Source organism: Rhipicephalus microplus, chromosome 8 (assembly GCF_043290135.1).
Source record: "Rhipicephalus microplus isolate Deutch F79 chromosome 8, USDA_Rmic, whole genome shotgun sequence".
Lineage (NCBI taxonomy): Eukaryota > Metazoa > Arthropoda > Arachnida > Ixodida > Ixodidae > Rhipicephalus > Rhipicephalus microplus.
This window is the reverse complement of record NC_134707.1, coordinates 102799585-102822171: the sequence shown is the minus strand read 5'-3', so window position 1 is coordinate 102822171 and position 22587 is coordinate 102799585. Positions and strand designations below refer to the sequence as shown.

The 22587-nt window shown below is 42.3% G+C and overlaps 1 long non-coding RNA gene across 1 annotated transcript; it reads left to right on the top strand.

Moving 5' to 3' along the window:
* The first annotated feature begins 10001 nt into the window (after positions 1-10001).
* LOC142768700 (uncharacterized) lies at positions 10002-20224 on the top strand. Its single transcript, XR_012885402.1, has 3 exons — positions 10002-10131; positions 16882-16986; positions 19818-20224. It is a non-coding gene; the product is annotated as an uncharacterized LOC142768700 (long non-coding RNA).
* Positions 20225-22587: the final 2363 nt, after the last annotated feature.

The window sequence follows — 22587 nt, the reverse complement described above, 5'->3', positions numbered from 1 at the left end:
TGCCCTCCGGGTGATGCTCGCCACTTTGAGAATCTAATTATAGGGTATGACTGCCACGGTAAAAAACATCCACAAAGTAAAATAGCCTACATATGTGCAGGGAATCTGTAAGCAAGAAGACACAGGCGCCTGTTCAGTCCGTTCAGGTCTCAATAATTCACTATTCCACTTACATTATGTACCAAAAGACCATGCTCCTGTTGCGGCTGCCGGAAAAATACAATGATCAGATCGTGTCTGTGTGCCTATCTTAGCTTTCCACAGCGCAAAATAGCTAAATATTATGTTTCTTCAATTAATGTCTGTTGAATAAATTGTTATTGTGATTCGTCAGCTATGTTGGTTTTCAGCATAGACGTTTCTCGTCAGTTTTTCTGCAGATAGGCCACAAACACATACATTTATCCTTATCATCAATGCGCATTTGCTTTTGTATGCCTTTGTTGCTTTAATGTTGTAGATATGCCCCTACTATCGCTTGTAAATGAATTAATATTTGCTTTCTCTCTCTCTTGGATAATCAGAAAGTGAAGCTGAAGAGCATGAACACATGCAGAATAAAAAAGTGCCAGTACTGAAGATTTTACGGAATCAGAGTGGCAGCTTGGATGAAGAGGAGCCGCCACAGAAAACAAGAAAGTAGAAAAAAAAGGTCGGCCTATAGTTTGTGTTTGCAGTACAGCAAAACAAATTTTGGAATAGCTACATCATTGCAGTGATGTGCAGATTCTCCCAGACAATTCTGTATCTGATTTGTTTTTTGATGTTTTTAAATTCTTTACATGCACAATACAGAAGTAAAAGCAGAACAGGGAAAATGTAAGAGAGACCTTGTATCACAAAATATTATCCAACTCCCTTGACGATGCCCACAACACTGTTGAGAAGTCTTAGCGTTGGACATAAAGAAGTAAAGGCGGCAATAGGAAACAGGTTGGTTGGTATGAAATATAGGCTTACTCTTTGTTGTAAATTTTTCAGTACGTTCATCACTAGTGTAGATATTTGGCCATTGTCTGCTTCAGTGCAAACAGAGCCATGTCATCCATGTGATATAAGGGAGCTCAGAGAGTGGTTCGCACTCTGTGTTTGCTCGCAGTGAGCTGAAAGAAATGACTGAGAAGGTTAAAATGTGCAAAGCTAATGCTGTAGAATTGAAAGAGGAACATGATTTTTTCAAAGAAAAGGTAGCAACTCTGAAAAAAAGCCTGGAAAGCAAGATTGTTTATTGTAAGTATGGCATTTGATTTCTAAGTTAATTTAGGATCGAAGCTTCGGTGCACCAGTTCTTATACTATTACTAGCTTTTTTATAGTGGAAAACAGACTCCCACAGGCTCATAGCAAAAAACAGGCTCCCACAGAGAGACCCAGCTACAGCAAAAATTTGCTATTTTGTTAATTAATGCGAAACATTCTTTAGCGTGCTGACACGTCGAGCTTTTCTATTTATGCAGTCCTCTATATATTGGTGCTCCCACAATTGGCTCTAACTTATTTATGTGTATGTTGACGTCCAAAAATTGCAAAATTTTCAGTCCTGTTCTTTCCTCATCTATCAAAGAAAAGCATTCAGGATGAAGAAAAACGAACTAAAGAACGTGAATTTCAATTCCAGGTCTCTGGAAAAGAGGAGGAAACTCGGGCTGAGCTGCACAGCTGTGCTATGCTTACACAAGTGCTCATTGTGTGCATCGACGAAAGTAACAACAAGGACACAGTTCCCTGTGCTGATCAACTGAAAATGCGGCATGTGCATGTGGAATTTTCAACTTAAGCATTCACACCACACTCTTTGGTATAATACTGCTATATGTGCTTGTCTGTGTAATTTTTTTGCGAAAAAAATGGCAGCAATATGAAAGGAGCCCCTCATTTTTCCTACATGGTGGATGCCCCGTGAGTTCAAGCAAGATATGAGCCATTAACACAGTTCCAACCAGACACACCTTGATTTCTTGAAAAAGAAAGTTGATAGTTCGTACTTTCAATGCTGATTTCAGTTCTATTTCCATATGTTGCAGTATTGGTAATATGTATATGTTGTTTAGCAGTGTGATGAATTGGGCGAGTTGGTAGTTCATTATTTCTTGTGCTTCGAGATGGGGCATTACAGGGCACCACTTTTCATATAGTCCATGTCTCTTGCAGCCTCGCTATATGATGTGTAAAAAAAAAAGAATACTATATTTTTCTTTTTTCTTGCAGTTTCAAGGGGCCAAGGGAATCGTTTTGAAAAGGGATGCAGCAAGCAAACTCTTAAAGAACAAGAAGCTAATGCTTGTTTAAAAAGACACAGCACAAGCAATTTGGGGCCGGGAAATTCTCGCCACGAAGAGTGTGACAGGAACAGCGCTGCCGCGCAAGAAAATCATTGTAGAAGCAGCGAAATAGCTTCTTACACCAGGGAAGGTCGCCGTCGTTTCAGGTGGCTTCTAACGAAACATCATCTGTTGCGTCTAGTGGCGATTCCACCGGCAGTTTAGATATTAGAAGCTGTGGTGAATTGTTAATTTCTATTCAAGCTTGTGCTTGGCTCATTGTTACAGCTGTTCCAACATACCTCAACATTGAAGGCTTTTCAAGTCTCAAGTCCTCCAGAGCCGTCAAGTGCACTGATTGGCAAAAATGCAAGTTAATCCTGGAAGACTATTTTAGCGGCTCACCCTTCAGCCTAGAGGACGCAATAAAGAGTGCTCTACCGTCCACCACGCATTCGTTCCAGTGAGCTCACCTTGAAGTGATATGGACATTGATCTCGAGAAACTCGGAGCGATTCGTCGTCGTGCAGAACGACGTTATCGACGCACAAAGTCATGATGATCTGAGAGTGGCTGGACGCACACAAAAGAAAATACAGCGTCACTTGGACAAGTTGGATAAGCGACTATGGGTATCTTTTTGTGAGTCTTTGGATCTCAGAAAGCCTCTGTTACCAATATGGAAAACTGTCCGGGGTCTTCGTACAACCATTACTTAACGCTAGACATATAAATCTATGGCACTTCATTTACGCTGCGAAGAGATTGATGTCGCAGATTATTTCTGTCGAAGGATTTCCAGCGGGGCGAATTCAACTGGGACGAAGAAGCCGAACTTTTCTGTATCTTCACGTATTCTCCGAATGGCGTGTTCGTTTTCAGTGGAAGAACTAAATGCTGCGCTTTCTTTGTGCAGACGTTCTTCAGCGCCAGGACCTTACGGCATCCCTTACCGTGCTCTTTGTCTTCTAAAAGATAAACCTCGGAAGGCACTCTTGCTGCTATACAACGACTCCTGACAAACGGGCATGGTTGCGCAGAAATGGAACTCAAGTGACATGATTCTAATTCCCCAAGATGGCAAGTAACCTTTGGACATTTCCTCCTACCGCCCGTTATGCCCTCGCCAGCTGTGTGGGAAAAGTCATGGAAAGAATGATTTTAACGCTTCGAGAATAGTACTTAGAGTTACACAAAATATATTTATATGACATGTCCGAGTTCAGACGAGGCCGCTCATCAATTGACAATGTAATTGACTTGGTGGCATATGTAGAGCACCAGAGGGCCTTCAAACGGTTTTCTGCTGCTTTGTTTCTTGACGTAAAAGGGGTATACGACAATGTCACCCACGAAGCCATTCTCAGTACATTAGAAAGAGTGAGACTCGGTAGCAAAATATATATGTGTGTTCAGAGCTACCAACAGAATGGATCTTTTCACGTGCAGACAGAGAATGGCCCGACGCCCGAGTATTACTGTAGCCGAGGAGTGACGAAAGGCGGAGTGCTAAGCCCGACGCTGTTCAACCTAACACTCAAAGAGCTAGTTGGGAAGCAACCAAGCAGTGTACGATTTTCCATGTATGCTGATGACATCTGTGTGTGGACATCAAGTGTGACTCGACTTTAACTTCGCGCTCAACTTCAGAAGGCAGTATCAGTGACATCGCACACCTACGCAAACAAGGGCTCGAAATCGCAAGTAGAAAGTGTGCAGTCGTGACCTTCAGCAGAAAGCCAGTGTCCACTTACGGCATATCAATTAACGGGCAGTTAGTGTCATGCAACCAGAGCCACGGGTTCTTGGGAGTCATAATCGACTGACACCTGTCTTATAACCCACAAGTAAACTACGTGAAAAAGCGGCTGACCGCCATTTGTTACTTGTTCAGAATTCTTGCCAGGAAAAGTTGGGGAGTGTCTGTCGAGTATATGTTACAGCTGTACAAGGTATTATTTATTGGATTCTTGTGGTACAGCCTACCTGTTATATCTAACACCTGCCAAACGAACCTGCACACAAAACAAAATATTCAAGCCCAGGCACTTAGGATATGCCTTGGTTTACCCCACTGCGCATCGACACCTGAAACAAGTGCCATTGCACAGGACAACATAATCATGACGCACTTCACCATTGAAACGATGCGTACGTACTTCAGGCAAAATGCTAAGAATCCTTCCCACCACTTGGCAACCTTCGCTACTGAGAGGCCCCGCATGAAATTTAGTGCAATTGTCTATTCACATCGTGCGTCGTTTACGTCAAGTTTGCGCCTGCTGAGAAGCTGGTATATCCTCCGTGGTGCCTGACACTTCCGCAAGTACGTCTTTCAATTCCAGGAATACAGAAAAAATGAAATTTGCCTTCGTCAGCGCTAAAAATATTGAGCTTGCACCTCCTGCACGAAATGTACGATAACCACGTGCTCATTTATACCAATGGGTCAACCACAGCATCTGGTTCTGGCGGTGCGGTGGTGATTCTAGCTAGAGGAATCATTCTGCGAATGAAGTTGTCACACGTCACTACGTCTACGACGGCAGAGCTTGCGGCTTTGCGTGGCGCCATAGAGTGTATGAAATCCCAGAGACCGAGCAAATGGGTTGTGTTTTCTGACTCGAAGCCGGCCCTACAAAGCATGCAGTCAATCTTTCGACGAAGTTGCCATGAACAGTTAACTTACGAGGTTGTCAAGCTCCTTCTCCACGTCATAAAAACAGGCAGTGAGATAAATTTTTAGTGGCTACCTGGCCATTGTGGGATCAGCGGCAATCATTCCGCAGACAACGTGGCTCGCACACCGCACCAAGAAGAGCACACCTTTCCGATTCCTTTGTCAAGGACAGACGTTGCAAAGCAACTTCGTCACCTGGCACGTGGTATGTGTCTGCATAAGTGAAACACCCCAAGCAAAAGCTAACTTCAAATATGCCAAACTTGGTATTACGTCGCGTCAATGAATGATGAAGGTATATGACTGGTGCAAACATAATAATCATGAGATGCGTGTCATGTAACAACCTGACTTCATGCTGCGCTCAGGATGCGCTCGCGGCCGTTTCACCAGCTTCAAATATTACAAACGTGGTATTACGTCATGTCAATGAATGACGAAGGTTAGTGGCTGGTGCAAACATGATAATTGTGAGATGCATGCCATGTAACAACGTGAGACTACTTGCTACGCTCATGATGCGCTCGCAGCCGTTTCGCTGGCTTCCATAGTGCCAAATTGGGTATCAGGGGACGTGAACAGATGGCGAAGGTAAATGAGAAGTTCCAACATGATAATCATAACATAAAAGTCATGAACGGCATAATTAATCTCTGCCTCATAACTTTGGGCTGATTTTAATGTGAGCTATTAACCTTCCTCATTCGTGCTTTGCATATCGTCAATTTCCACTGTACGTTGGATCTGCCTATTTTTCGCTAGAATAAATGGCAATGTTTACACGCACTGCTCGATCTTTCTAGGCGTATTTGTCCTGAAGACACTATTCGCCTACGAGCGAAATTTTCGAATTTTGCACTTTTCTCACGGACCCATACTTGCTAAAGCCATATGAACTGCCACCCCCCCTGCCACCTGCCTGGTTTCATTTCCATGCACCAATCTCAGGACACAATATGGCTGTCGTGTTTCTGTTCTGCATGAGAAATAACTGTCATTAGCCTCCACTCGCCCACCCACACACACACTTTCACTCGTGCATAGTACATGCGACAGGGGAGACAACGTTGTCAATTTCGACTTCAATCAGAGTACCAGATCCTGAGAAAGAATCTTAAAATTTATATCCCGTCACTCCGAGCATGGTGACAGAGCTAATAAACTTTAGTGTACCGGAGATGGTGTACTGGAGATGGTGTACCGTGGCCGCGGCTGCTCGGTCTTCTGGGGCCCCGCCAGCACAAGCGGCACGTCATACCTCGCCTAGGATGGCTAGCTCACACTCCGCACGTTTACGGCGCCAAATGCCTAGGGGGCCTGTTAAGAGAGTCGTCATAAAAAAATTCTCGTTAGCTCGCGCAAAAGTTCTGATGTGCCTGACCGGTGGAAGTGAGTGCGTCTAAAATCACGGACGCGAGGTTCATGACTAAAATGCACAGTTTCATTTCCAAATATATGCAATAGATATGACGCACACTCGCTGTTTTCTCGTTACATTCAGTATGACTACTCGTTGTGTCACTTAATTGAAGCCCCTATAGACTGAAACATAGGTTACGGTGAATTTGCTTTTTGCTTGACTGGAAAAGGCTCCGAACATGATTATTACGATACTACAACCATGCGTGCTGTGATTTTAGAGATCTATCATACTTAACCTACTGTTGTCGAAATACGTAAAGTATAGTTCAAACTGCATTTCTTTGGTGTTGCGCTACCTGTCATCGCTCATAGATTTCGATTTATACAGACATGGCACCATATGTCAGCCCTGGGCGTCACCGAGGTCTCTGGCTTCCTGCTCCATGCTCGTAACTTTAGCCGTAACACCACTGAAATTGGCGCTGTTCTGAATGAGCCCAAGAGATTCTTCGTCAAATCTCTTCATTCTTTGTAAGCCTTTATTGATTTATAAGGTTTTATTAAAATTCCAGCTAAAACAATCTCATGAAAGCTATCAATCTTGGTTACCTGCATGCGTTAGAGCAACTAACTGCTGTTTGCAGTGAATATTTTTTTGCCCCGAAAACATCCGCTTATTGGTCATTGTACAGATGATCAATTTTAGTAGGCTGTGTCGAATGGAGGAATTTGTGTTACCACCTTGTCTACGGGTTTCTTTCTAGGAGGGGGCATCTGCGAACTCCACGGTCGCAATATGAAGCAAGAACTCTGGCTTACTGCGCGCTCTTTTGTAGTAGCAGTTCATGTAACTATCCTTTTGTGTGTCAGAATTCTCAGTGATCCTCGGTGGTGGCGGAGGCTGTGCTCTTAGGTTTCCGGACAGTAGCTGGAGGCAGCGGTTTACGGCCAGTGCAGCGCTGCCTTGTGGCTGCCTGACGACGATGATTGGGAAGGTCTTCGAGGGGTCCAGTGCGTTTCATTGAGGTGCTCGTTGATATCACTTGGTCGTTTCCCGCACTCTAGACACAGCGCGTTGGCGGCGAAGGCTCTGAGTCCCACCTAGTTTTATTCGCTATAACAGTGGGTAAGGCAGGCTAACTCGCAGTAGTAGCAGAGACGATGGCTGTCAGAAACATATGCAATAGTGTTGATAAGTGCACGGCATTGTCTGACAGGCGTGTGATGATGCGTTGAAATGAATAGAATCAACGCTGTTCTGTCGAAGCTGCATGCTGTGAGCCGAGTGAGCCGATGTGTGTTACGAATCTTTTGAAATGCTTTACTTTAGCTGTACTGGAAGCGCCAAAAAAAGTCTCCTCAGTAGTCTCTGATACATATGGTCAGCTTTGCTTATGGTAACTAGGAGCGATGGCATCAGTTTGTAAAGTGGCGTTTTTAAAGTGTAATAAAGCAGTGGACTCGAGCACAGTGGGAGCTAAGCTTTTATTCTTACCCCGCAGCTTGACCCACCCGATCAGGGAAAAGCTGAAAGACCAAGGTTTTTTGCACTATGAAGGCCTCGTTATGAGTCGGGTTAGTATATATACATATATCAGTTGATGAGTGAGGTAGGTATGCCCCCCCCCCCCCACTCGCCAAAGAGTCGGTACGCCACTGTACAGTCGACCGCAATCTGCCGACAGCAGACGCGCGCTTCGCGTTCAATTTGCAACGATGTCCGTTTCAAGGTTTCTGTTTTTATTCGCTAGGCTATGTGTTCTGGTGCTGCAGTCACACAGGAAAACTCTACTGAACGGTTTCCATACTGTTCACCCGCCGTTGTTTTTGCGGGGTGAGCCAAGTAGTGAACGTGAAGTCACTAACCCTTCTCCTATAGGAAACGTGCCGAATAGGACGGATGCGTAGAAATAAAGTTGAGTGTAATTTTATAAAAAGTGAGTTTTATAAAAAGCGCGTCTGGAAAGTGATGACCGTTTATCCAGTGGCCTTGGTGAAGGTTTGCGAATATGTGGCCTAGACGCACTGGGAAGTCGCCCGACCCGTGTTTTCGCGAACTGAAGGCTCTTGGGTTTGACTCCCATTGACGGAAATTTTAAAGACGATAGTCTTTCTTGAGGACATTCGACGCAAAAATTATGATCTGCCTGTCTGTCTATACTTTTTTCTGTTTGGGTGCCCTTAAAGGTACTTTAAATGACACCAAAGTGGCCAAACGATACTCCAAACGGCCGAAGTCATCCGCAGCACCCACCGATATCGCTCGAAATTAAGCGTTCCTACTTGTGTGATTGTCAATGATAAAGCAATTATTGCACATATCTGAGGCACCATAACACGTCAATATTTTGTACGTGTGTCTCTTACTAGAAAAATAGTGCTTAAGTAATTATAGGGACCGTAGCGTTTATCACGTTGCGCTGACCAGGAAGCGCTTGCAAGAAAAGGCAAGAGTTTCCAACGCTTTGCTGAGACGATACGGTGGTGACACCTGCCCGTCACCCGATGTTCTACACCTTATCACCTCCCAGACAGGCGCGCAGGGTGCGCGCACTGTGTTTTCCAAGATAACTGCCACATGGTGCTCATGTCGCACGTGTGACATGACTTGATGCGCTCGTTCACCTCCGATACACACTAGACCTTTTTTTTGAAAAAGGGTGCCCCTAGCGCCACGGACGTGAACTGCAGTCTGCCACCATTGTGAGGGCACTGCAGCAGACGACGAAGGCTCTGTTTTCCAGTGACGCTGATGCGCGTTTCATGCAGGGCACACAGACACCTCTTGCATTCCTGCAGTACGCTGACCGCATCGGGAGGGAGCGCCAAAGAGAGTCTTTTGCAGGCCGGATCCATGCATTGTCAGTCATACCAAGCCAAACTGCTCGTCCAACCCGTCGAAGATTATAAAATGTTGCTCATTGGGCAGCGGAAGCATCTCAAAATGCGTATTGGAGTGTACTAGGAGCTCGTTCAAGCTAGAAAGCGGTGCGATATCATCGGATAATACAAAGAACTGGCCGCCAACACAAACATCACAGCACTGACACATTTGACGGCTCGCTTTTCATGCCCTCATAATGGCGCTAGCTATCCCACGCTCTTTTGCGAAGCGAAACTGACGAAAAGCTCACCGTCAGGTGGCGTATTTATGAAAAGGATCTACACCATTCATTAAGTTTCTTGCGCAGAACATCAAATAAACGTTTTCTTCACTCTCTCCTGACGCTAGACTATCGTCTTTCGACATGTGCTGTGTAACATGCAGATACGCAGCCAATGTTTTTTAAATATTTTCTAAGTGTATGTATTTTTTGACGTCACTTTTGTGATAGAAATAGGTATGTCTAGAAAAAGTGTTCAACGATTCAGAGTACTTTGTACTCTACTATAGGAGAGCAGAAAGCCGTCCCGCTATCAGTGACTAAGTCGTCTAACCAGCCAGCTAAGAAGTGTAATGCGCAATATTTAATACGCTATTGTCATCTTGGCGGATGCTGGCATAAACATCTTCGTGTTAAACAACATTGCTTTGGCTGACATACAACGCAGTTCACATACAATGTTTAGGTAGTTGGACCGGTCTTTATAGAATAACCTGACGAGTGCTGGTTAATCTGCCAAACGCAAACAAAAAATCATTCAGTTATTGAACGTGTGCCTTTCTTCTTAATTCAGCGCGCAATACGCTTTCACGTCGTTTTCTTTTATAGAGACATCTTCAGTCGGCAAAACTTCAAAGTCAGCACAGCAGGAAATCTTGACCTGGTATCCAAGGATTTGCGACAAAATATGGCAAAATTGAGACCAACACTATTGCCGAAAGCAGGTAAACGAACATGATTGATCCCTCCATCCTGGGAATCGATATAACACGAAAGTAAAACATCTCCTTACAGAAAGCAGTTTAATGCTTGCTGTACATTATTATAATAGAGCTTATGTGATGCCTCTGCGTTTTAGACTGCTAAATTCAAGCGCCATTTCTTGTAAATACATCCACGTTGATGCTTATCGATACATCCCCATCCAGACAACTAACGTCCGTGAATAATGACTCAATATTGAATAATGATGCCCGATATACCTCTAGTAGTTGAAGGTGACAGCGAAACCAAATAAAGCAGAGTGACAGCCAGAGGAGTGCGACTTATTGTACGCCAAACGTGCCCTAACGTCGGCTGCTCATGACATGTTCGAATTAGTGATTGCCACTGCCCGATTTCAGGGAAACGCAACGCGCATAGTGACTTTCCTTTTGTCCGGCCATGATTTGTCGCGTGACGCAAAGTTACAACCAGACGAAGCAAGCGCGTTGCTTTGCATGCTTGGTATACCACAAAACTATTTTTGGTCGAAATGGATGGATTCTTTTAGTCACACCAACTCCTTGGGTAAGGTCACCACCTGGCAGAATTTAATTGTGTTCACAAAACTCCGATTCTATTGAAAACGCGTCAATTAGGACGGACACGGACAAAACGACGCAATTTAGGCATTTCAGAACTAATCCTGGATTCCATGGTAATGATGCTATGATGCACTTTACCAAGAGTACCGTGAGAGGGCAGTGGTATATGTAAAAGGCCTGCTTTTAAATCCTACAAAGTATGTTATTGTAGTGCAGGGAATAGCATACCCTGCAAATGTTATCGCCTACCGAGATATTGTGGGTTCGACGGCCGTTGACGGAACTTGGTCATCTGAAAGTTATTTTTAGACGTCATTTCTGTGTTGCAAGTACGTCATTGAAAGCTTAAAAGACCCCCGGCATGTAACGGTTTTGTGTTAAAGAATTGCCTGAAATTTCCTCCTCTTTGTTAGGCATGAGAATCGCGGTGTAATTTTTGATGAACTATAGGATAAGAGGAGAACTCGGATGTCTCTACGCCAATAGATGTACTCGCCGATACTTATTGATCGTCCCTTTTGCGGCATAGGTGAGAAATCGCGAAGCCGAAACACCCACTGCGCAACCACTCCGATCAATTCTGTGTTGAAGAGAAAAAGCATGGAAGATAGACACAAGAGAGATGATGTAAAGCCAAGTATAAATGTTTGCAGTACTGATGAAACCTTTATCCATGGTATTCAAAGGGTAAGCGAAGCATTCAGTTACCACAGATTGGAATTCTATATCTCCCTTCAAAGCTCATTCCCTTGAAAAAATTACATCTCCCGCTCAAGGAAGCCACGAGAAGATGCAAAACAGTGAGAGCTAACGCTCACACTGCTGGCGGCTTTGTCTCGGGCCCTCATAGTGGTGTTGCGCAAGACAGAAACCTCAGAAAGCTCAAAGCACGCAGTGATAGACCGACGTTTTCTACGAGGACATGCCAATCACTGTTAATGAAAAATGAGAGGCAGAGCCTGCGTGCCATGAAAGTATTCTACCAAGCCACACCGCTGCTTAGAACTCACTTAAAAACTAGCCTTTGAAAGACTTCACGTGGATGATGTATTCGTGGTAACATAAGTCATTAAGCGTTTTAGAACAGCAAAACAACCAGGCGTCATACAATTCGAATTGCGCAACGATTGGATCCTCCATTTCTCCAAGTCCTTACAGAATCTTGTTTTTGATCTCCTATTAAATGTCGGCTGTACCCATTTGAGGCATAGTTTATCATCCTCGTCAGCCACTGCATATATTTCTGCAAAAATGCCTTGGAAAAATAGGAGATACCAAGCTCCTCCAAGGTGTGATGAAGAATAGCTCAGTGAATGGCGGCCTCCTACAGAAAAATTATGACTAATTATGTCGTAGCGGGCACCCATCTAGTGTGCACCAATCTTGTGGCCCAAAGAGTGTTTAGAAGAGGCTTTAAAAGGCTGCGCCTCCGGCTTTTGCTGTGACTGTGCTGGGCGTTGCACGCAGTCATAACGTTTTTTTTGTTTTCTGCTTTTCGCAAGAAAAACACACACCGACAGGATTCGCAGAAACAATTCATTCGCACACCACATTTTTTGAAGAGATCTGATTGTTCAGTTTTTATTTATTACGTAGTTTATGACCGCTACATACGCCTCCGCGTAGCAGTAAGTTATGATCGCTGAAGCGCGCTCAACCAAAAACACCTGCTATAGTTTTTCATTCAAAACTTCACTACATACTCAATTACGCATTGGAGGACAGCCTAAAATGATTAGTGAAGGTGAACGATTCTGCAACAAGGCAAAATTGACCAGTCCTCTCCTCGGCGATAATTCTTCGGAAACGAGGCTATGCATTGTGTGTTCTAGCCAACAAGAATTCCTGGAAAATTTTAGCATCTTGAGAACAGTAGCAATCTGACTTAGGGTATGTCTCCTGAATACAATCCGTCGTAAGGTGACAAATCAGCATTGCCCATTAGGCGATGCTCATCTAAGGTTTCCTGTCAAATATCCTACTACAAAGTCTCCGTGAGAGTTGAACCATCGCGCGAGAGGATATACTGGTAGCGAGAGTATGTTAAATACAATACTGATGTTTTGCAGGGCTGGAAAGTAATGACAATTATTGGCGGTAATTGCAAGAAATGGCGCTGAATGACGCTCCTAGGTTTATATGCACATGTATACCCTAAAACGTTGATGAAGGAATGATTACAAGCGTAGCACAGTGGTGCATCAGGTGCGTGCGTCGAGCAGAACTGGCTCGAATCCAGCCGGTGTCTAGTTATCTTTTAATTCAATTTTATTTGTACAGTTTTACACTACATTAGCTCGTAGCAGCATCCCCTATACTTTCCTTGACATATAATGTTCGTTCTCATCAATGCACTTGTAGCACCTGCTCGGAAAAAATGGAAGTTCTTTATCTGTCCTAACAATAACTCTATTGAATGTGACCGGAACCCAATGCATCAGGGGCTAATATTCGCCTTCTGATGGGCACCTCTATGACCGAGCATGCCAAGAATTTACAGTAAAGCCACAGACCGCCACTGAAAAAAAAAACGTGTTCTTGGCAGCCACTAACATTGCCGTTATATTTGCGTGCATAATATACCGAGACAAAGGATTCTGCATGAATATGATCAAGGCAAACTTTTTAGCTATGAACTCAGGACTGAGAAGCACAGAACGTTTTCGTTTATTTAAGAACATTTAAAACTTGAGTATATTAGAAGCCTAATTTTGTGACTACGTTATTCCAAGTTCCTGTCATATTGAAGGAAGTATAGAAGTAATCACGGTGGCATTTTTTGTACTATACGTTTCAAGCAACGAAGTCAAGGATACTGTTCGTTGCCTATTTATTGAAATTATGACGAAATTGAGCAGTTTTTTCAAGTCACGAATAGTACGGTGAATTAATTTTTGAAGAAGTGCTGCTGAGATGAAGGCAAAGGGTAACTTTCAGGCTCTACCAAGAAAAGTACTGTATTAGCGAAAAAAGTGAATCAACGCGAATTGTTAATAAATTTAGGTATTTTATGTCACTTCACTAACGCCAGTTTTTGAAATCGTGAGGTATGGTGAAGATGAAAACGAAGAATCACAGCGCACCGAAACTTTTTAGAGTCAATTGGCAGAGGTCTAGAAATTAGATTTTCTTGGACTATGGCTTTCAACTGGCAAAACTCTAGCATGAGCACTGACTTCGAAAACGTAACGCTGTCTGAAGCATCAAAAGTATTTAGAAATCTACCCTCGTCAGCTCCTGGTCCAGATGGAATCACAGTTCCTATGAATAAAATTTTATTCAAGCTATTCCCAGGCGACGACCTCAATCTTGTAAAAGACTCTTTAAAGAATGCCTGAATACCGTACAACTGAAAAATAGCTAAAGTAATTCCAATAATAATAAAGCAAGGATTAGGTTTTATCATAGAAAATATCAGACCCATCTCGTTAACTTCGAACATAGTGAAACCCATAGAGAGGGTCCTAAATGGCCGAATAAACTCCTGGGTGACGAATAAGTTCATATAAAAGCCAAACCAAATTGGTTTTTGCATAGAATGCTGAATTTGGTGCGCCCATGCGGATTAAGAGAGTCCATTACAGCTTGCTCGTAAAAGGAAACAGTACGCCGCATTAGTAACTCTCGACATAGCTAAAGCGTTGGACAGTGTCGAACACTCTATTCTACTGAACTCCTTGCAGAGCCTAAAGTTTCCTAGTTATATTACTGAGTGGATAGCAGAATTCTTAAAATCAAGGGAATTGTACTGCATGAAGGATGGCTGTTCGAATAAATTCAAACAGAAACGTGGTGTTCTCCAAGGGTCCGTCCTATCTCCAGCATTGTTCAATATACTGATGAGCTCTATTCCAATTGTTCAGGATGTCAGTGTCTACATTCATGCAGATGATATCACGTTCTTCGCTGCAGTAAGCGGCATTTACTCACCACATCAAAAATTGCAGATATATTATTACTCTAGATATTAGGTTGCAATCAATTTCATTGTCATTGAACATCAGTAAAAGTGCACTCTTGGTGTTTCCTACAGAAGATACGGTTTCTATTTCTGTATTATATATAATTGGGAACCTATTCCATGAGTACATTCAGTCAAGTACTTAGGAATGATTTATAATGAAAAGCTGAATTGCAGCCCACACATAGAATATATAACAGCAAAGGCACAACGCAGGCGTTAGGCTTATTACGCAGGTTAAGCAACAGAAAATACGGGCTGCGCAGACACACTTTGTTAATGATATATAAAATGTATGTGCGACCAATATTGAAATTTCGGTGTGTATTATTCTCGGGGGCCGCTGGTTATAATATTAAACTACTAGTAATGTTAAAGCGAGAAGCCCTGTAAATATGCCTGGGGCTTCCCAGGTTCGTGGCGAATAATGTATTTACCAAGAATGGCGATTGCCAACACTCCTCTGTCGATTCCGCATTCTAATGGTTCAAACCTTCCTAAAGTTCTACACTTTACCGGCGCGAAGATCAGAGTACAAATTTATCAGCGATCCTGACTCTTTCTTTGTTGCACATTGGCCTCAATTTTATACCCCTCAGGTGATTTTTGTTAAAAAGAAATTGGATTGCATAAATGTAGACATTAGCATAGTAATTGAAACTAATTCCTCAACCCTCAACAATAGAATAGAGTACGATGAAATCTTCCCCCCACAAGCCAAGTTGCAATCTCTCCGATTTTTGACCAATACAATAAAAGATTACGTGGTACACGCAGAAACAAAAAATGTAATAGCTACACATGCTTCTGTCAACAATGAAAAGGCAGACATAGGAATTGCGTCTGATTTCCTCGGCTGGTCTTTTTCAATAAGGCTTCCAGATTTCACTCCTATATTTGAAGCCGAGCTAGTAGATATTATTTTAGCTCTTCGAAAAATTCCTATGACTGAGACCAGTGCAATCATCCTAACAGACTCACTTTCGGTGTGTGCAGCTCTGACAACCTCCGAACAATCTCGTGCCCTTGCAGCGTTCAACACATTAGCACCGCCGCATTTAAAACTCCTCAATTTAGTGTGGGTCCCAGCTCACTGCGGATTACAATTAAGTGAATTGGCAGATGCTTTGGCACGAGCAGCACTTGATCGAGCAGTTTTTCAGTACTTCCCGAGTTAGAATACTTATCAGGGGTGAGATAAAGGAAATTTGCTATTTTTACAGATAGTTTAGAAAAGATCGCACAATGGACAGATTATCAGCACCTAAAATTTCCATGGAAAACCCAATAGAGTCCGTCAAAAAAAACTTGAAGATATAATCTCCAGATGCCGGTGCCGCGTCCCCCCATTATGTTTTTATTTACACAGAGCTGGTCTGACACTTTCCCCCTTTGTCCGTTCTGCAAAGAATCAGAAACTATTGAACATTATTTTGGCTCATGTCGGAACTATGCATTAATTAGGAAACAACTTCTAGATATTTCATTTGCGAAGCTTGGTTTATATTTAACCACAGAAAATGTTCTAAATTTTGGTGCCTCTGTTTTGGAAAATCTCCACAAAGATGCATTAGATGCGGTGTGTACTTTTATTCAAGACTCTAAACGTTTTTCAACATAAAGCCCACATTGATATGTACTCAGAAAAAACGGGTCGGAAAGTAATTTTCAAATCTAGATAAATCCGGGACACACCAAATTAATCGAGTTTGGCAAAACGAACTGTCTGGTCGACTCCCAAAATCAAGGTATAGCTATTAGTGTCTACTGTCTTGTTGATTTTTTCTCACTATCTTAATCTTTGGCTTTTTTAAATATACTGTCTTCACTCTACAACTACCCCCCTTTTTTTGTTGTAAACAATAGTGGAGTTACGTCCATATGAGACTATATGTTCTCTTGGCCAATCCCCCAGAGTGGGTATGAGCCATGGATTCTAGGCTACAAACAAACAAACAAACAAAATATTAAGCATTTTAAAGACGATTCCTCGGGCGCAGTTTCGAGATGGTCTTTGTTAAGCGTGAATGAGGGTTACAGAAAGATTTCACCGTAGGTTCTGCGAAGACTATTCTTCAGATTGATAAGGCAACTGAATGAAATTATGATGAGGCAAAGACCGAACAACTTGTGTAAGAAAAAATATCTGGTATTCGACTTCAATCTTGAATGATGTAAATTGTGAACACATTTTTTATATCTTGCAGAACAAAGAAGCTGAGATTATGCATAGCTTACAGCAGTAAGTTCGACCTGAAGAATATGGTGAGCGATTTCGCCAATGCCGTCAAAGCAGATGTCATTAAATCAGAGTAAGTATACGCACAAGCCTTTTTCATATGTTTTTTTCACAGCACGCTTTGTCATCCGTACATCATTCCACCGGCCCACATATTTCACCGCACTTATCATTCACTTCAAGTTGCTCAGCCATGAATTAAGATGACCATATTTTCTATGTCTTGCTTTGTACGGACAGCAGAAGACTGGAATTACATTCCTCATGATTTTGTCACCGCTGAATGCCTAACATCGTTTTTTGATCAATTATGTGCCCATATTTCAAGATTTATTATTTTTTAAATTTGATCGCACTACAGACTTTTCACAGCCAATGCAGTAGTGGAGAGAAGAAGATACATACTAAGCATCGAAAGAAAATACACACCGGAAGAACAAGAAAGAAGATATAATATCAAACAGCTCATAAGTCAAAATGGACACACTGTATTAAGTTCATGAATGATTGTGTAGTGTTACAGCATACAATATTGTTGTTTAGTCTATTCCAATGGTGGATAGCTGACAATGTTTGTGAGCGTTAGCGCGACTGAAAGGTTGGTGGATAGTTTTGAAATGTTTCAGTCGCGATGAGTGTTGGGGCTGGTCAAGCAGGTAATGAGATCGCGATACGCGGAATAGACCATGATAGAATTGGTAAAAAAATTTTAGTCGCGAGATAATTCTGCGTTGCGAAAGAGGTTTTAAGTTTGCCCTTGCGAGCAAGCCTGCAGAACTGTATTGCCTCGAGAAGTCTGAATATACAAATCTGAATGCCGATTTTTGTATTCTTTATATTTAATTAATGAGGTGCTTTTGATGTGAACTCCAGATGAGATCGGCGTACACTAAACATCGTATAATTTGTGCTTTGTATGCATTCGGTTAAGGTGTGATGGTGCAGGGCGCAATTTTCTCCTCATGAACAATAGCTTCTTCTCCGATTTACGACATATGGCTAAAACATGTGGTTCCCAGTTGATATTCGATTAGAAAGTAACGCCTAAGTATTTTACTTGGTCGCTTTTATCGATAGTTGTGTTTCGTATAGTATATGTAAAGTGAAGGCGGATGGTCTTATTTGTCCATGAAATGAAGTGAGTTTAGTTTTGCTTGTGTCTAGTTAGGATAAATAGTTGTGGCAATAAAAGTTTTTCTATGTTAACCAATTCTTTAAGTAATGCCTCCTGGGGGATCTTTAAGAAAGATAAAGTTATGGTATGTTAACTATTGGCAGTCAAAATGATGGCTATTTATTTCTCTCTCCGACTCACAATGCGGGGGCAGGTAAAGAATGCCTTTGCTTGATTTCAGTGATGTTATAAATTTAATTTCTCTATAGTTTATAGTTTACGAAAGCAAATATCATCTTTAGTCTTGTCAGTGAACAATAAATTTTCCATTTCTCAGCGTGCATTATTTTTTTCCTAGATTCGCATACCAAATATTAATTCAAATTTTTATTTCCATTATTGTATGACCATTCAGAGAGGGTCCTTTAAACAAAAGGCTGCTGCAAACAGCTTGAGAGTGCCTGAAGGCCCTTCTGACAAAACAGTGACAACGTAAAACAAAATAAAGTTTATACGCGTACATGGCTTGTAATTCTTAAAACTTATTAAACCTAACTTTGTACACAACAGTACTCAATAGACAAAGTTATTGAAGAGTAAAAAGGAGCAAAACAATGCAACTTGATGTCGTAATGTAAGCTAGAATAAATAGACTAAATATACCAAGAAAAAAAAGACACGTTGGAAGCAATTAGCAATGAAGTGGTGGCTTCTTGATTTGTCTATATAATTTCCGTGCCTTTGATTTCAGTGCAATTGCCTTGAAATCTAATCTTCCTATTTTTAAATCAGCACGGCTAGGTGTTGGTGTTGCAACTTCTGCTGTAGCTTCTCATTTAGCCTTACCGATATAATTTCATCACACCAACAGTGAGACATTAAGATTCATCCGAGTCCTACGAAGCTACGTACCTCCACAATGGGGCTTGCATGTAGACGTTGGAAAGCTTAATTCTTACAACGAGGTGTATGTTTGTTTTACATTGTTCCATGTGCATAGGCAATCAAGAAAAAAACTGGCATACCTCAGTGGTAAAACAATGGGCCCGTTTGCCGGGGACCAGGGTTTGAACGCCATTGCGTCATTTATGTTTTTTTTACTTACCAAGTTTGTTTTTCCTATTTCGTTCCATGGGGACTACAGACACCGGCGGCGGCAGACAACTATGGCGCCGTACGCTGCCCATGTGGTGATCTTACACCAACCTTAACTGTAATAACAATAGTAATAGCACTCTTATCGTAAAATATTGATAATAGCAGGGATTTTATTGCCAAAGGCACAATATGATTTTAAAGAGCACCACAAAAGAAGACTCCTGCGATATAGACAATCCAGTATTCTTCAAGGTGCCCCGATATCGCACAGTACAACTGCGCTCACTTCCACACGTCGTCCAAAGTCTGATCCCTGTGGCCAGAGGCTGATACCGCCATCTTCGCGTCCGCAACCTGAGCATTGCAACCACTTTATCATCGAAGCAGACATGAAATAAAGTTATAAGTGAACACTAACGTCAAGTAACTTTTTTCGCGGGGCTCGGCCTCTGAACAGAGGTATTCGGTGAATAACGGTGTATAAAATAATATGTTTATATACTTAACATAGGCATGCAAATTCATGTGAACCACCCATGTGGCGACATGAGTCGATTATTTGGCTTCCGAACCGAGACATTCGATTGTGACTCAATAACAGAACTCTGGTATTTCATCGAAGATAGTTTTTGGAATAAAGATGTTCATATGCGGATTATAAGCACCTAAATGTATTTGCAACACTTGTGCAGTGACGTCTGCCCATGTCTGGTCACTGAATGGTTGGCACTCAATGAGGCTTCCGAAACAGAGCTGTGGTTCCGTAGCAGCGGCGAAAGGCGCTTCAGTGAATTTCTTGTGCACCAGAGTGGGTACGCGTACATGCACCGGGAAGCAGAAATTTGGCCCGCAGTCTCAATCTGGCACTGGGTCCGGGCGATCGTGCAATTTCAACTCAGCTGGCCGCATATCAAGGTGGGCGTGAAGTTATTACTGTTACAGTGGAATTTTCTGTTCAGCCTTCAATAGGCAAAACAATAGGCAACGTCGAGGTGATGAAAACTAAAGCAGACTTACAAGTGGCATGTACAGTCACAGATAGCGTGGCATAGGTACCGCTCTTATGAAAGAGGACATACGTCGTCGCATTACGCTAAATCATCTCGACGCGGCAATCGCTTTTTTTTTCATTGGTCAAGAGAGCTAAGAGTATTTTACAAGTCCCTTATTTTGGAACCTATAATTTTACGAGAAGCAATGAAATGCTTGGAAGTGTAGCAGTAGATTCGGCGTTTTTTTCTGTCCAAATGAAAAGTTTAACCAAATCAATGAACTTCCTATCCCAATTTAGCAGCGCATAACAATTGAGCTGAGACATAGGTGAAGAAACGACGCTAAAAAAGTGCTGACTCGCAAATGAACAATTTATTTAACGTAAACATTCATATAAGCAACCTGCAAGTTAACGTGCCAAGGACTGCCTCAGCATCTTGTCTAAGTTGTAAGGATAAAAATTATTGAAAACATCTGCCCCAGAAAATCAAACACTTTATCATACAAATTTACTAAATCTCATCTTACACAGTTTTCTTTTTTCAACAATTTGAGAGGCTTTTACCACTTCTATGTACATCCTTCATGACCTCACCGGCATATTATCTGGTGTTTGTGAAAACATGACTGTATGTACATGATTTAGAGTGCACAGCTAGATTATAATTGGCCACGTTCTTCAAAAAAGCGTTGCGCTTTTTCAGCCTATTGTTAACGAAGCATGTCGGATGTCTGCCACATACTCTACCACACGAGAGTGCTATTCTGTAGACCACGACACATCCACAGAGCTGGGCCTTTTTCTCAATCTTGATTTCGCATTCTTTCTTTCTTTAAGAGTCCTAGCCAGTATTCGGCCTAGCAAGTGACTCGCATAATTGGTGTACGACATCTACTCAACTTTTTCGTTTCATTTATTGCTTTTCTTCTTGATAGGGCAGTTGCGATGCGCATTGTCTGCTGCGAATTTCTTCTGGTTGTTTCCGCCATCACATCTAGTGATGTAGCCACGCAGCGTTGAAGCACGAGCTTCGCAAAGGGAAGTGCATTCGCTTGCTAGGTGATGTGGTGGTGGCCCCTCTCTCATCACATGTGCACTAGAAAGTGATCCCCATGTTGGCGGATCGTTGCAGCGATTTTAGGTTAATGTGATTACTTCTTTACTACATCGCTTTAATATTGAATTGGATCCACCTACCTTGTGTAGCAAGAAGCCTTAGGCACAAGAGGCCCACCATAATGTTTCAGACCTTGTTTGTTATGTTTAGCGCGGGTTTTGAGCACTGCTAGTCTTGTTGTTGCATATGTTGAGCGTCTTACAGTCCCGCCACTTGAGATGACGGAAGGACGACACACCGCGTCGTGTTCTTGCTCCGCAAGTATAATGTATGCACTTGCAGAACCTGGTGTTTCTATAAAGGCGAGCAGTCTCAGCAGCAAATTCTGTTCAGTATGCTGCTCTCAAAAAAAAAAAAAACTGCGAAACTTAATGGAGGATTTGGTGGCAGATTGCACACAGCACCTCAGCCTACAGGAAGGCAGTTCAGGTACTTTTCAGTGGGTTATACTTACTTATTGCACAATGTAACAACTATGACCGAAACGAAAACGGTGGTATTATTGCAGAAAGCACGGGCAATGAGTAATCATGAATGCATGTTCTTCGCTATGTGTGTTGTATGTGCAGGCGGTGAAGGAGAACAATCGCACGCAGCGTACTTCAGCGTGCGACCACAAAGATCTGGAAAAAATCATTCGTGAACGTTCTTTCTTGAAGCAAGTGAATTCCACCAGGATGGCTCGCATGCATGAATTGTGCATCGACGAGCCAACTTCAATAGACATGAATTCTCTATAACTTGATCTAGTTATCACTTCAGATAAAACAACAGAAATAAAATTCAATACTTCGTGATGTACCATTGGTTAACAACCTAAAATGTGGTATAAACACCTTTTTGATGTGCTGGTATTAATGGAATAAAGAAAGTCAGTCACTACATTTCGCGTGACTTCTATAGCACTACAAAATGACACTCCTGTCCATACTTTTTTTATCAATAATGAGTTCATCTACATCCACTCGTGCCCCGTCTCTAACCCTGCCATTTTTATTGCCATAAACTCAGAATTAGGTATGCTTTTAACTGCATAAATTTATCATCTAAGCGGTACCTTGTGATTAATATGCTGTATTTCTGCCGCCCTGTTATCAAAGCATGAGCAGTTCTGTATGTGTAAGTCAGCGCTCTCTATGTGTGCTCCTTCGACTAGTGTCTCATTTTTTGCACTGTTTCGTTTTTTTCTATCCTCGTGCTGTTCCATTTTAAAAAAAGGTATGTCCTTAACCACTTCAGTGATGTCCCGCCAACGAAACCAAAAGTCAGGACGCACTAATCTTGTGGTGCTCGAATTGCGAAATTACGGTGAACCTAAGCAGCTCCACTGTTCAAATTCTTAGATAATGAA